Source organism: Lynx canadensis, chromosome B2 (assembly GCF_007474595.2).
Source record: "Lynx canadensis isolate LIC74 chromosome B2, mLynCan4.pri.v2, whole genome shotgun sequence".
Taxonomy (NCBI): Eukaryota; Metazoa; Chordata; class Mammalia; order Carnivora; family Felidae; genus Lynx; species Lynx canadensis.
The window spans coordinates 142541894-142558287 of record NC_044307.1 but is presented as its reverse complement, the minus strand read 5'-3'; the positions used below and the strand labels follow the sequence as shown (position 1 = coordinate 142558287).

Genomic DNA, 16394 nt, shown 5'->3' with positions numbered 1-16394 from the left:
TTAACTGACAGAGCCACCCAGGCGCCCCATGGAAAGCACTTTCAAGGAGAAGGGTGATGTGATCACACTCTGTCTAGGTCATAGAGGGTGGATTGGATGGGGAGAAGAGATGGATGGAGGAGGCCACCAGGAGACCCCTGCCTGGTCAAGGTGAGAGGGGCTGGCAGCCTGTCGCTGGCCATGACAGTGCAAAGGCAGGGCAGTGGTTGGAGCTGGGACCTGCCGAGTGAGAAAATGTACAGAATCGCACCACGTGTCAACTAAGGACAGAGGAGGAAGGACTCAAAAGTGACTCTTAGGTGTTTGCCAGTCTGAGTGTGACCAACAAACAGTTTGGCTCTGAGCGAGGTGGGGGTCGTGGGGCAGCCTGATGGGGGATGTCTCTGGGCTCCCCGAGTGGAGGTGTCAGAATAACAGGGGTATCTTTAAGTCCACAGCTCTGGGCAGGGGTCTGAGCTGGAGCCATAAACCGGAGGGAAAGACAGACTTCAGGAAGACAAAGGGAGCTGACTCAGAGACGGGCACACATTCCCCAGACACAAAGCCAGGAGCCACACGCACACCAAGAGGGACAGCAAGGCAAAAAGATACACGTGTGGGGAGAGTGAGACCAAGAGAAACAGACTTTCATGAGATAATTGCTTGAGGCTCTCCTGGGTGTTAAAAAAGTGTTTTTTTAAGAGGAGCTGCACTTTGACAATTACAGGCAGAAATGAGGCAAGCACTTCTTGTCCAGATAAATATAAAACCCGCGGCCAGAGACCACTCTTGTCTGGCTTAGGTCCAGTCTTAGGTCTCTGTGCAGTGCGCAAAGAATTCCACGGCGCCAGCCCAGGACAGGCTGAAAACTCTCGGAGGCCCCAGAAACTCTGGCGTTGAGACATTCCTGTTGTCAGAGATGCACTTTTCCAAACTGTCTCATCAGACACACAATCTTTCTCTTTTGAAAATAATTAAAAAAAAATTTTAATGTCTATTTATTTCACAGAGTGTGAGTGAGGGAAGAACAAGAGAGAGAGGGAGACACAGAATCCAAAGCAGGTTCCAGGCTCTGAGCTGTCAGCACAGAGCCCGACGCGGGTGCTCGAACCCACGAACCGTGAGACTGTGACCTGAGCTGAAGTCGGACACTTAACCGACCGAGCCACCCAGGTGTCCCTTTTGAAAACAATTTTTAAATAAATGATGTGCAGAATAAAAAAGACATGTTTTAAAAATGATTTTAGATGCATTATTTTAAGTTATCAGCGTCTTCTAGCACAGCATTTTTCTAAAGGGCACTTATAAACCATTCCCGGTCTCCACGAGAGTATCTGGCCCGAGTATCTAGAAAGCTGCACAGGGTGGGCCCTGCAGGGTTCTGCCTCCTGTCGTGGTTATATTTTCATTCCACGGTTATCAGTTGTTATTCTGATTATGAATTGGCTGCCCGAGTAGCTTGGGCTGGTTTTGCATGGGGGGGAGAACCCTGGTCCCTGGGACAGGGGGGTCACGTAGTCATTTGCTTAAAATGAACATATTGGCACCTGGCTTTGCACATTCAGTGTGATGTTTTGTCACGAAGGGATGGCTGTCCCCGACACAATAGAACCCAGACCTCATTCCTGCCAAGTGCAGGATCTGAGACCAAGGCTACTCTGAGAGGTCTATCGGGGGGAGTCCTTGTTTTCAGGGTGTGGGCCAGCCTCACCCGCCTTTTCTCATTTGGGGTGTGAGCCCTCCCAGCATCCCAGCCTCACCTGGTGACTGATGAGAACATGAAATGGGTGACCTCACTAAGACTTGGTGGGCCGGGCAGGTTATTTGCTTCTTCCGTCTCTAGACCCAGATTGTCTCAGGTGGACCCAGTTCAGCTGTCTGTGGACAACAGTACGTAAGGGGGCTGGGGACTCTCCTTGCGTGGGGATGATGCCACCAAAGGACCCCGCTGGGAATGTGAAGTACCCCAGGGATGAGAATGTGAGGACTCACCCTACAAACAAAGTCATGGGCAAAAGTTCTTTTTCTTTTTTTAATGTTTATTATTTACTTTTAATTTTTTTAATGTTTATTTATTTTTGAGAGAGAGAGAGAGGGAGCACGAGTGGGGGAGGGGCAGAGAAAGAGGGAGACACAGGATCTGAAGCAGGCTCCGCACTGACAGCAGAGAGCGTGATGTGGGGCTTGAACCCACCACCCGTGAGATCATGACCTGAGCTGAAGTTGGATGCTTAACTGACTAAGCCACCCAGGAGCCCCACGGGCAAAAATTCTAAAAGGGTGTGTTAGGATATTATTTCCCAGTTCTCTCTCCAAGAAGCTGTTGATGACTTTTAGGCAGAAAGTCCAGGACAGAGCGGACCCTGGTCTGGCTGGGATCCACCTCTGAGGGTCCCTGACATCCTGAGACAAGACTCTCACTCCTCCTGTGCTCACTTACATGCTTGCCCACAGTCCGGCCTTTGCCCATGGACGGTCCCTTGTCACCTGTGGGCTCTCTAGAAGGACTGGCTTCCTCCTCGTATTCCATCCCATGGCTCCAGCATAGGGGAAAGACACGGCTTATAGCAGGACTGAAAATGGGCTCCTCATTCGGGGCAAGCAACGACACTCACCACGACGCTCAGAGCTCTTTCTGGCATCACTCTGTAAACCGAACAGAGCTGGCAAGGGAGGGGCGCGAGCATGCTGGCAGCGGGGGGCGTTCCGGGTAAAGGAAGCAGTTACTGTGGGGCCTACCCTTCGGTGTGGTCAGCATCCTTGGCAGCTCCCGGGGCGGCAGGTCTGTGTGCCAGCACTGTCTGCCCTCAGCCCTTGGAAGGCTTCTGACCCCAGCGCCCCTGGAGCCCGCTACGTCTCTGCCCTCACCGGCCCTACATTTGCCCTTCCCGCCCCCTCTTCTTTCCTTCTCTTCCCGTGACCTTCTAGCGCTCCCCTGCCATCTTTTCTCGCTTTCCTCTCTGTGTCTGACTTCACAGACACCAACCAACCACTCACAGCCTGACACGTGCAGCTCTGGCTCTCTGCCTGCAGCCGCTTTCGTGGCTTCTGGGTCCACGTGTGTAAGCTGCTACAGATCGAGTTCCGGACCGAGAGCCAGAGGCTTCCAGGCACTCAAAGTGAGTTATGTGCAGTACAGACTCAGCTCACTGTGCCACGATTCACTTAAAATACGCGGACTCTATTTTTCTTTAAAAGCATTAATGTTTAACGTGGGGGAAATAACCATACTCTCAGGAGACAAAGGGATCACTCGTTCCCCTTTGCCCCAACTCCATGAGTTTAATGAAGCGTGGACTCCTGTTGGCTCTTCCTCTGAAATGTTTCTGGAATCCATCCACATTGTCTTTCCACCTCCATGGCCATTCCCTAGCCTGGGCCAAGGGAACCCGTCCCCACCCTAGGACAACAGCCTCCCATCCATCTCCTTGGCTCTGTCTTGTCACCATCCATCCATCCATTCACGTGTGTAAGGTGGACAGAGGGAACTTCCTGCGACACAGTTAATAAGGTCACTCTGTTGTCTACCGTCCTTGGGGTAGGATGGAGACTCCTCAGGGGCTTGGAAGGTCCCTGCTTACCTCCTGCCTCTCATTCAAGCCCTGTCTGCCTGGACTCTCCACGTCACCCTCTTCTCCTCTGGTCCCTCGGGTCGGCGTGCCTTCCCCTGTCCTGGGCCTCCGCACAGGCTGCCCTACCTGCCCCCATGTCTTTCTACTTGCCCGCCTCCCTTCACCAGACAATGGGTGCTCCTCCTGTAGTTCTAAGAAGGGACGCTCCTCCTCTGGGTCAGGAACCTCTCCTGTGTGTTCCCACAGGACCCTGCACTTTCCTATTTTCTGTCTACCTCCCTGGTCCATGGCTGCGTTCCTTGCCAGGCACGTGTAAGCTCCTTGCAGGCAGGACCATGTCAACCACCTTCACCATTACCCTGCTGCCCCTGCCCCCCGCCCCTGTGCCTACCTAGCACAGGCCTGACAACCAACAGTCAGCAGATATTCCTTCAAAGGCTGAATGAAGTGCTTACGTGGCCACGTGTATAGCCCTGAAGGATCATTAGTCTAGAAGCTCGCTGCTTCTCTGAGCGCAGTATTTTGATAATCCCAGGCACACGCACTGGCGACTTCCTATGCTACAGCAAAACCCCAGGGTGATCAGTGATGGAAAAAAGCTTTTTTTTTTTTTTTTTTTTGGTTCAATTAATTGGACTGAAAAACAAACCTATAAATCAGTTGCTAATAAGCAATGGTTTTTTAAGCACAAAATGGTTGGTAGAAAACTGGTTACTTTTATCCTATGGTAAATGGCATACCACTCTGTTATGATATTGTTGTGAATTTAACTCATAGGAGTCAAGAACATGCTCCGTAACACCATCGTATTTTTGCCCACTTTCAGGGGAAAGGTATGTGACACAAACCACTATACAACCCAAGTGGGACTTGGAAAATGATCTTTGCTTCAAATTTAAGACAATGCCATCTTATCCTTTGTGGGAAGGTCTTAATTTCTTTACACCAAGGTTTTTTTTTTTTTTTTTTTTTTTGGCAGTATTTCTCAGTGGTATAAAGAAATCAAGACAAGGACAATGGGAATGAAGGGATTTTCAACATCAAAAAAAAATTTTTTTTTTAAAAAAAAATTTTTTTTTTCAACGTTTAGTTATTTTTGGGACAGAGAGAGACAGAGCATGAACGGGGGAGGGGCAGAGAGAGAGGGAGACACAGAATCGGAAACAGGCTCCAGGCTCTGAGCCATCAGCCCAGAGCCCGACGCGGGGCTTGAACTCACGGACCGCGAGATCGTGACCTGGCTGAAGTCGGACGCTTAACCGACTGCGCCACCCAGGCGCCCCAAAAAAAAAAAATTTTTTTTAATGTTTATTCATTTGTTTGAGAGAGACAGAGTGTTAGTGGGAGAGGGGCAGAGAGACAGGGAGACACAGAATCTGAAGGAGGCTCCAGGCTCTGAGATGTCAGCACAGAGCCCGATGCAGGGCTGGAACTCACAAACCATGAGATCACGACCTGAGCCAAAGTCGAAGGCTTAACGGACTGAGCCACCCGGGCCCCCCCCCCCCCCCCCCCACAAGTGCTATTAACTTAATAAAATACATGAGGGGACAAAGAAACCAATACTAAGGATTACTTTCAAAATAATTTAAAAACTGTGACATAATAAAATGCATGCTTATTTATTAATATGCCAAATAACAGAAGCTCCAGCTTATCAACTACCATAACTGTGAAGTAGTAACAAGTGTAAATGTGAATCTGAATATTTGCAATAATTGTGATGTCATCGGAAAATGTCTGTGCTTTCTATTGGCAACTAACATGGCTTAACTTGGTTTGTTGCCTGTATTCATAATTGAAGGAAATATTAAATTTCATTTGAGGTTAGAATAAAGGTGGAATTGTTTTTCCCATCCAAGTTCATGGACTCCTGAATTCCATCCACGGTGCCCAGATCAGGAATCCCTGCTCTAAGCAAACCCTAGAAGCAAGGCGCTTGGTCCCTGGTCGGGCCCTGTCCTTGGAGGGAGTCAGGCCCACGGAGAAAGCGGCATTCTGCCTGTCCTCATGGCTCTGAGCCTGTCGGGGAGCTTGCTCCGTCCAGACTGTTGGGCCACATCATTGAACTCTTTCTCACGTGTGGGGCTCCCTGCTTCTTGTCAAGTTGCTGCAAGCCATCAGCTTGCTGGTACCTTCTGATTCAAGTACGCAGCTCACCTCATTAAAGTCTCCCCGTGGATCTTAAAGGACCCAGGGAGCCCTGAGGAGGAGAAGGCCTGATCTAACAGAAAGCGCAAAAGCCTGTGCTATGCTGAGATCTAGGACGCTCAGGTGGTGCAATTTCAGGAGGGTACTATAACCTTCAGAGGCATACATGAGATATTTTTTCAAGATCTGAAGGACTTACACATGTATCCTGTCTTGTTAACCCCTCAGTAATCCCGGGGCAATAACTGTCATGCTGAGTTTACTTACGACTTTGCGACGGGCCCAACTAGGTCATGCCAGACACTCGCCTTCTCTACCCATCCTGGAGCCTTCAGAAGCTTGTAGAGGCTGGCGAGCACGAGGGACTCATCTCCCTACCCTCCCTGCGTGCCCTGCATGCCACAGGCCTGCCCCGTGCCCAGGCACAGAGCCGCACGTGCTGTTGGATGAACGGCATGTTTCTACCAGGGAAGGGTGAAGGTTACTGTCTTCCCTTGCATGTGAAATTCTTACCTCCACCTGCTGTTTACCTTCAGGCTCAGTTGAGTTTCTCTCTGCTCTGTATCTGTGTGTTATGAGCTCTCCCACAGGGCTTGGGAGGATGCTTTCTAGTTCAGGCGACTAGAGTCTTGCTGTTTGACCATTTCCAAGTCCCTCCCCTCTCTGAACCAAAGTTCCCTACCAAATGGGGGTGATACTTTCCATCCCGAATAATGCACAGGCCGGTTGTGAGCACCAGATGAGAGAACACATAGAACTACCTCCTCAAGTAAAAAGACCCTATAAATATGTGATGGTATCATAAAAACCAAAGAGCTATTTTAGTATAAATTGTTTCTATGTGTTCATTTCCCTTCCTTAATAAAAATAAAATAGTCTCCTTTTCACAGGCACCTTATTTTTTTTTTTAACGTGATTAATTTTTAAAGAAGTGATTCTTCTTTCCCTTTTTCTAATCTAATCTTTCCATTTCAATTAGTCTTTTATTTAAAATACTTTTCGGGCACCTGGGTGGCTTGGTCGGTTAAGCGTCCGACTTCGGCTCAGGTCATGCTCTCACGGTCTGTGAGTCCGAGCCCCGCATCGGGCTCTGTGCTGACAGCTCAGAGCCTGGAGCCTGTTTCAGATTCTGTGTCTCCCTCTCTCCCTACCCCTCCCCTGTTCATGCTCTGTCTCTCTCGGTCTCAAAAATAAAATTAAAAAACGTAAAAAAATAAAATAAAATACTTTTCAACCTTTTGGGAATGAAACAAAACTTAACATATTCCAACAAACCAAATTATTCTCATAGTTTTAATTTTTTTTCTAATGTACAAACTTGTACTAAGCTTTCAGAATGACAGCACACAGGTTATTGTTCACTATCCCAAGTTTTCAGCCTTTAACAGCCGAGTCCTTCCCAACTGCTACTCACAGTGGGTAGAATTTTGTGCAACACTGTTTCACACCCAACAGATAGTAGGGCAACAGATAGGTAGGAAGAAGAAATTTCATGGCTGGTAATGTGTATTTCATCCTTTTCCTCCTTAACTCTCAAATCTATTACTGGGGGCCAATTTCAATTCTTGGCAAGTGAGGAAAACAACGGACTGTTGCATACTGTAAGACGCTCCATGCTATAAAAAGATGAATAGACATACAACCTTAGAAAGGAACTTAGAAAGGAACTTCAAGTTACTTCCTCAGTCTTCAAATCTCCCTGCAAGTGACATATGGCATAGTTTCAGCAAACATTCACCTTTCTGCCTCTTGAGGCGGAGCATCCTTCCCTGCCCCATTGACAGATCATGGGCACGGTCATGGTCATCAGCCCTGTTTGGCCAACAGAGGCTTAGCACATACACTGTAAGCAGAAGCCTTAAGAGATACTGTGTGCTTTGGCGCCCATCACATGGTCCGGTGACCCTCCATAAGGAGAACACGCCCTGGTAGCTGCGGTCCCTTCAGCCTGGGTCCTCGGAATCAAATTTGAGGAGAAGATGCCTGGAGCGGAGCCTAGCCGTTTCTCGGAGCTGCTCCAGACGACTCAGAGGCACATGAGAAAGAGAAGTGCTATTTGCTAAAAGCCATGGAGATTTTGGAGGGGGTTTGTCATACAGCGTCACTGGACAGTAGCTAACTAATACATCTCATCGATTCACTTTATACTATGTGAGATTGGTCTTCCTAAGGCCAAATTTTGCTCATCTCCACTTCCTGTTCCAGCATTATTGCCAGTGGCTAAGTCTGGTCCCTCCTTGGATGGCACTGGGGGCCCTAGAGCGGCTGCCAGCTAATTTTTCCAGACTTTCCTCTCATCTCACCCCTTTATGAGGATTCTTCTAAAATGACCATCCTAAGGTCAGATCAGATATCCTGGGTGCTACAAACTGGTCATATTTTCTTTTCGGTGTTAGTTAACTTCTCGTATGTAGGCAGGAAACTTCTCAAGCGCAGGAAGCCCATCTTATACTTTGCACTCTCTTTCCGTGTAACAGTCTGTTGAGAGAAGCCAGCTCTGATTGTAGGCAATGCAAATAAACACCTGATTATTATGAATGCATACTTTGGGACTAGCTGTAAATGCCTACATTACAAAGCCTTCTACAGATATGGTCTGATCCCTCGTCTTGATTCTCAACATCCAGCCCCGGGCCCTGGCACAGCCATGAACTTTGTGGACCTCTACCCCTGTTGGCAAATTCTGTCAACATCCACCTCAGACACCCAGAGAGACGACGGCCCTAAGAGCAGTCAGAGGAGAAATGCAGCCTTATTGATGAATTTTCAACACATAATGCATGGCTTCCAACAGCCCTCAAAAGATGGTAGCTGTTTATTCATATTAAAATTTCAAGGTGGCAAATCACCCTAGCAGTAATCTTCTGGAAGCAGATGCCTGCTGTGGGAAACCTCACTGCTTGGCCTGCTCTCTGTGAGAGATGAGCAACTCCTAAGGCTTCCAGATGGCCTGACCTTCAGGCTCGAACCCAGTCTGTTCCCCTGGCTCTCAACCTTGACTGTGAATCAGAGACCCCTGGGAACTTTGCTACAATGCAGACACCTGGGCCCATGTAGTCCATTTTATGTGTACTTACATGTCCTTATGCCTATAACAAATATGTTATGAAGTAAGTTCTTCTGAAAGACGACTTTGTAGAGTTTTATTTTGGTTACTGCCTCAAATGCACCTCTAGACTCTTAATTTTTTTATTTGAATTTTTTTAAACGTTTATTATTGAGAGACAGAGAGAGACAGAGCATGAACATGGGAGGGCAGAGAGAGGAGGAGACACAGAATCTGAAGCAGGCTCCAGGCTCTGAGCTGTTAGCACAGAGCCCGACGCGGGGCTCGAACTTACAAACTGCGAGATTGTGACCTGAGCAGAAGCCGGACGCTTAACTGACTGTGCCACCCAGGCGCATCACCCCCCCCCCGCCCCCCGCCCCCCGCTTTTTTTAAAGAAACTCCTGGAAGCAGAACACCATGAAGAGGATCTCATTGCGGGGAGAGCATGTTGAGAAAGAGATTGCCCGAAATTCCTGGCTGGAACAAAAGGGCGGCTCCAAGCTACAGCATGAAGACTCCAGGGAGGATGGTGTGGAACCAGGAGAAGCGCTGGGGACAGCCAGGGACCCAGGAGAAGGGGAGTAGGTGTGGCATACAGGAAATGAGAACTGGTAGGAAGAGACGAGCGAACAGCATAGAGACAACCAGGAACAGTTTTGACACATAGAGGAGGTGAAAAGGCTTCCAGGAAAGAACGTCATCGTACTGTCAAGTGAGTCAGGAAGGTTACTTGGAATTCCGTCATCTGTCACTTAAGCTAATAACAATGAATCATTGATAACGAATGACTTAATTAAAACCCCCATCTCTTGCCGGAAGAGGACTTGAGCTGCTTATAAGCAAACCAGGAATAAGTGAGTGCCAAAAATAAATGCCCCAAGGTGTTGTTTACACTGCTCAGAGGTGGCTAAATTTGGCTCTGAACTTCTTAAATGAATACACCTTTTTATGAACACATGGCAGTCTTCTGCACAGCCGTGAACTGCATTGTGGCTCTCTCCACAATTCTGCAACATGTGAGTTACATCGCAATGATGGTAACATTCCTGGACTTTATCTTCATTTTGCAAGACTCATTAAACCCTCAGGCCACTACAATAGATGATCCATGAAGACAAAAACCTCCAAGTTTGTTTTTAGCTAAAAGATCTCATGACTGTATTTATTCATTTTGATTCAGAGGTGGGCACACAATGATCAGAGGCATGCAGAAACTTTCCAGAGGTCAATGAATGGGAGAAGGTGAAAACATGACTGGTGGCTTAGATCCAAAAGCATTAATTAGATCGTTTGATATGTTTTAAAGTTTAGTTACAGGACTTACTGATTCAACCGAAAAAGAAAGGATAAAACTTCAGACATTGAGAAAAAACGGACTGACACAGGGGCTGGAAGCCCTGAGGAGCAGAAGAACCCAGCCCATGGGCCACTGCAGAAGTTCAAAGGCAGCCCCACATGAGTCGTAAACAGTTGCCAATAATCTCAGGAGATTGGTCTCTTTGACCACTTTCAAGCACTCCTGCAAGTTTCCGAGGCTCTGTCCCACTGTCAGCCTGCTGGGCCTCCTGCCCTCCTGCAATGCTGTATGTAGCCCCTGCAGTAACCCCTGCAATGCTGTATGTAACTCCTGCAGTAACCCCTGCTAATGCTGTATGACTTGGCATAGGGACCCATCACACTGTGAAGTCTGGGCTCTTCAAGACCCCTCCCCATGGCACTTGCCAGACTCCCCTGTGTTGGTCATCTCTGCCTTCCTCGCCAGACTATGAGAGCTTTCTGAACAAGAACTGTGCATTCTGATGATCACTGGAGATTTGGAAAATTCAGAAATGACAATGAAGAAATCATTCATACCTGCACACATGCACACATACAGGGGTCCTTGACTCACTTTCTGCAACTGGTCTGTGGATCAGTGTCATCTAATAATAGTACGTGGCTGCGGACTTCATGACATCTAATAATAGTACGTGGCTCCTTGCACTGTTCTTTCCCCAAAATGTTATTGGTTATTATGGCTAGCTTATTCTCTTGATTGAACTAAATTATTTTATCTTGTTCCCTGCCTCAAATTGTTTAAAATTATTAAGAAGACTGTGGAGAGAATGTATCTTGATTGCTATCGTGATTCCTAACTGATATATGGTCACCTATTTTAATGTATTGATTGGGTAACTAATAACTCTACTGAATTTAAAAATCTAGTTTTAATGTTTGTTTTCTTGTCCTCTACAATGAAGGGATAATTCTACCTGCTCGTTTTTGATAGTTCATATCTATTTTTTTCATCTTACTGCATCAGTCAGAAAAAGCTAGGAAAACGTTAAATGCCAGGAGTGATAGTGAACGTCTCAATCTGTTTCTAATTTTAATGTAAAATAACTCCAGTGTTTTACCATAAAGGAAATGTGAGCTTTCTTCATCTTTGAAATCATGTTAAAGGATATTCTTACTAGTTTTCTATAAATGCCTAGCAATTTACCACAAATGTAGTGGCTTTAAACAAATTTACTGCCTGGGAAAATTTTTAATTAAAATATATTTGATATATAACATTGTATAAATTTAAGGCATACAACATATTGACTTGATACATTTATATAATAGGATTGCCATAGCAATAGTCAGCATCTCAACTGTCACCTATAATTATGCTTTCTTCTTTGTGGTTGGATTAAGATCTAGTTTCTTAGCAAGTTTATTATAACGCAATACTGTTGTCTATATTCACTATACTGTGCATTAGATCTCTAGGACTTAGTTACTACTAGTTGTCTATTTGTAACCTTAAACAACTCTCTTGGTCCCCCAACCCCCTAAACTGTTTTTAAGAGTACGACTTCTCTAGATTCTACATATAAATGATATCCTACACAATTTATCTTTGTCTGACTTATTGCACTTGGCATAATGTCCTCAGGATACGTCCATGTTGATGCAAAAGGCAGGATTTCCTACTTTCTCACGGATAAATACTATTCCATTGTTTATGCCACATCTTTACCCATTCATCCAGGGACAGGCACTTAGATTGTTTCCATTTCTTGGCTATCGTGAATAATGCTGCAATGGACATGGGGTGCAGATTATCTCTTGCAAATGCAGTGGCTTTAAACAGCACAAATTTCAATGGACATGGGGTGCAGATTATCTCTTGCAAATGCAGTGGCCTTAAACAGCACAAATTTAGTGTATTGGAATTCTAGTGGGTCAGGAGCTTGACTCAGGGTCTCACCAGGCTAAGATCAAGGTAAAGGTGGGGGTGCAGGTGCCACTGGGCTTGGGTCTTCTTCCTTCCCAGCTTAGTGCAGTTGGCAGGATTCGTTCCTTCTCACCTTTTCCACTTGGCTCCCTCCATCTTCAAGCCAGCAATGAAGGATGAAGCCTTCTCCTACTTGGAATCTCTATTTTTTGCTCTTAAGGGTTCTTGTGACTACACTGGGCCCACTTGGATAATCCAGGATAATACCCGTTATTTGAAGTCAGTTAATGAGTAACCTTAATGGCATCTGCAAAATCTCTTTGTCATGTAAGGTGACATGTAAGGTGACATAACTATGGGAGTAATACCCATAATGCTATGGAGATCACCGGGGCCCAAATTCTGCCTGCCAGTTCTCCCAATCTCGGTTCACCAAGCTTCAGAGTTAGAAACTGGTGTCAAATTTTATTAAATCTCTTTTTATTATTTATTGTCATGATCATACACCTTTTGGCCCTTAACCTATTGATATACTAATAGACTTATTAACATTTAAAAAATTGCATTCTTGGAATATGCCCCTTCTATGTCAGAGTGATCAATTCTTTTATTACACTGGTAGATTAAATTTGCTATGTTCTCATGTTGACTTTTATATACATTTATAAACGGGAATATTCTTTCTTTCATGTTTTGTCAGATTTTAGTGTTAGGTTTGTGCTGTCTTGGTGAAATGAACTGAAAGGCTGTCCACGCTGCTCTAAGATCTGAAACACTATTCAGAGCACAGGAAGTAAAATTGTTTGGTTCTAGCACCTTTTTTGGATGATTTTCTTTTTATATCTAACCAACATTTTGATTTAATAATATAATGTGAATATTTTTCATTTCAAATATACATTTAAAATTTTTAAAATTTAAATCCAAGTTAGTTAACATATAGTGTAATAATGGTTTCAGGAGTTGAATTTAGTGATTCATCACTTACATGTAACATCCAGTGCTCATCCCAAGTGCCCTCCTTAATACCCATCACCCATTTAACCCAACCTCCCACCTACCTCCCCTCTAGCAACCCTCAGTTTGTTCTCTGTATTTAAGAATCTCTTATGGTTTGCATGCCTCCCTCTGTGTTTTTATCTTATTTTTCTTTTGGACGACTCTTTAATAAAGTTCTGTTTTTCATTATTAGCAGTCTAAGTTTTCCACTCATTCGTTGACTAATTTCCCATAAAATCATGTTCCACTGAGATTTCAAATCAATCAGCATCAAGTTATTTAATATGCAAACTAATGCAATTATTTTCCAATAACTAAAAACTCACCTATATTTGTCTCATTTGAATCTCTTATTTCCACTTTGTTATCTTCCCAGAAGTTTATCTTTATGTTGTTTATTTTCCAAAGAATTACAAGTGGTACCACATCAATTTTTCTGTTTTGTAGGCCATTCATTTTTTTCTTCCTGTTTTTCTTAAGTTTATTTTGCTATTTTTTCCCCTATCTTCTTGAGATGGATACTATGTTCATTTATTTGCTTCTAATTTCAGTTTTGTTTTTTGTACTAGACTTTTAAAAACATTTTGTTTCACTGGCCATCCACCATCTAAGTAAACTTCCTGTTTTGAGGAGGATCCCAAAATAGGTGGGGGGCAGGGCCCCACTCCCTTATAGAACCTGAAAGTGGGTAGTTAGCCTCTCTTGCCTTGCTAGCTCCTTGGGTGTGGAAGCGAAAAAGGCCCAGGTGCTCCCATCCAGATCTTTGAACCCAAAGTCCTTGCACATAGAGAGAGTCACAGTTTTAAGCTGATAGCAGCAGCGGAGCTAGAACTCGCAACAAACATTCTGCTCGCAGTGCTTGCATGTCCTGTGACGTCCTGTTGCACTCAGCCTTCCCTGACTCTTCCTGGTTTCTGAGCCTGCCTCTCAGGCTTCTCCTTCATTCCTATGAGCTACCTGATAGCTTTCCAAATAATTCCTTTTCTGCTTAGGGTAACTATTTTGTGTGTTTAAAATTTAGAATTCTAATTAAATTTTTTTTTAACATTGATTTAATATTGAGAGACAGAGAGACAGAGCTTGAGCAGGGGAGGGGTAGAGAGGGGGGAGACACAGAATCTGAAGCAGGCTCCAGGCTCTGAGCTGTCAGCACAGAGCCCGACTTGGGGCTCCAACTCCCTGTGAGATCATGACCTGAGCTGAAGTCAGTCGCCTAACCAAGTGAGCCACCCAGGCACCCCCTAGAATTCTAAGTAGCATAGAATTTAGGTTTGCATTCGAAGTTTAAAAGGCTCTTTAAAAAAAAATCACAATTGGTTAGGTTTGTGTATTTATATCTTTGCGATTGATTTTGAGTTTTACTGTTGTGTCATCAGATAATATGATCTGTGCAAACATCTGTTTTTAAAAAGCTAGGAATTTTTTGTGGCCTAGTATGATTAATTTTTGTAAATATTCCACACACAGAAAAAGCTAAGTATACATCGTAGAAACAAAGTTCAGCACATATTAATTACATATTAATATCCTTTATTTTCTTACTTATATTTTACTGACCTGAACCATTAAAACTAGAAGTATGCAAATGTTTCTCACTAGCATTATGTGTGTAGCAAATTATCCTCATCTTCTCTAACAACTTTTACTTTATATATTTTGATGCAATGTTATTTGGTGCATATATGTTGATGACTGAATTGTTTGTTGTGCTCTTTACCAGTGTAAAATTACTCTCTTGGGCTTATGCAATATAATAAATATAATGACTTTTATTATTATATATAAAATATAATGAATATAATACATACTACAATATAATAAATATAATAAATTCTCCTTGGTCTGTTCTTAACAATGATCTTTGAAGACTTTTATTTTGATGCATCTAGCTACTAGCAGTGTCTGACACATAGGTGCTTATTAAATGTGACTGAAAATCAAAGATATTGGAAACTTGTAGGGGAGTGGGGACTACTGTAAAGCCCTTTTTGTTTGGTTTTTGGGAAGATACAAATGCCTTCTCTCTCCATTCCCCTCAAATGATACCCTTTCCTGTGGGAAATTAATAGCGTGCTCACCATACCCTAATAGTCAAAGAGAAATTCCAGAATGCTACTCCACACCAGAAGGTAGCTGCATTCCAAATCTCAGATATTCTAAACCTTTTAATATTGAGGCCAGCTGTGAAGCAGTGACTGAGCTCTGATGCACACAGTGTGTACACAACAGACAAAATATCAGCAGTTGAGCTCAGAAAACCACACTGCAGAGGAAGCAGAAGGGTCGATGGGAGGGAGACACCGCGGGTTGAGGCGGGGAGTGTGTAGTACCCCCAGGAGAGAAAGAGCACAGCAAAAAAAGAGACAGGGAAATGAGAAAGGGAGTTTATAAGGATTTTTAAAGATGGTGGGAAAGCCCTACCAAAAGCAGGAGTCCCTGAAGTCCCTGTGGGGGGGGGGGGGGCCTCTGCAGGTTCTTTGTGCCACCTACGCCAGCACCGACACACAAGGACCGAGCAAGATGGGACAAGGTCATCCCCCGTATGAGGAAAGAGGCTGGCCCTCCTGAGAGCTCCCCAGGGGCCAACACATCCTGAGGGCTTCACGCACCGTCTTCTCTGTCCTCACAGCACGTCCAGAGGTGTCACTGCAAATGCAGAGAGGGTCCTCCCTGCCCAGACAGGGCAGCAGGTTTGGGACCCAGGGAGCTGCTGCCTCCAGAGGCCACCTCTAGGCGTCAGGTTAAGCTGCCTTCTGCCTGGTCAAAGCTAGACACACGTAGAGCAGGCTTACAGAGGCTTGCATGTGCCATCTAATCGTTTAGCAAACTCGACCCAGTCCACAGTGTGTGATTAAACTAATTTCAAGTAAGTCCCTTTTAATTACAGGTTTAGGTTGTATTAAAAATACCCAATTCCAGTGAAAGCTGCTGGTAATTCTGACACTAGACCAGAGCCCATCAAAGGACAGACTTCCTGAAATGTGGGACTGACTTGGGGCTCTGGGATGTACACAGCGAGTTTGAGAGGACTTCCCGGGCATACAGTTGGCTTTCCAGCACCTGCAGTTACTCTCACTTTAATAATGACCTGAGGGAGCCTGAGGATCAGAGACAGCAGGAGTGGCCTCATGGCCCCAGATGTTGGTCGTTTAAAAATATTTTAGGGGCGTCTGGGGGCTCAGTCGGGTGGGCGTCCGACTTCGGCCCAGGTCATGATCTCACAGTTCGTGGGTTCGAGCCCCGCGTCGGGCTCTGTGCTGACAGCTCAGAGCCTGGAGCCTGTTTCAGATTCTGTGTCTCCCTCTCTCTCTGTCCCTTCCCTACTCATACTCTGTCTCTCAAAAATAAATAAACATTGAAAAAAAATTTTTTTTAATATTTTATAACTTCAAAGATCCCTTGGCTGAACAAACACACCAAAATACTCAGTTCCGTACATGCA

At 45.0% G+C, this 16394-nt stretch overlaps 1 protein-coding gene across 2 annotated transcripts in view; it reads right to left on the bottom strand.

Annotated features, from left to right (window-relative positions):
• Positions 1–16394, bottom strand: part of ZDHHC14 (zinc finger DHHC-type palmitoyltransferase 14) — a 291719-nt gene that overhangs the window by 54964 nt on the left and 220361 nt on the right. The window lies entirely within an intron of this gene.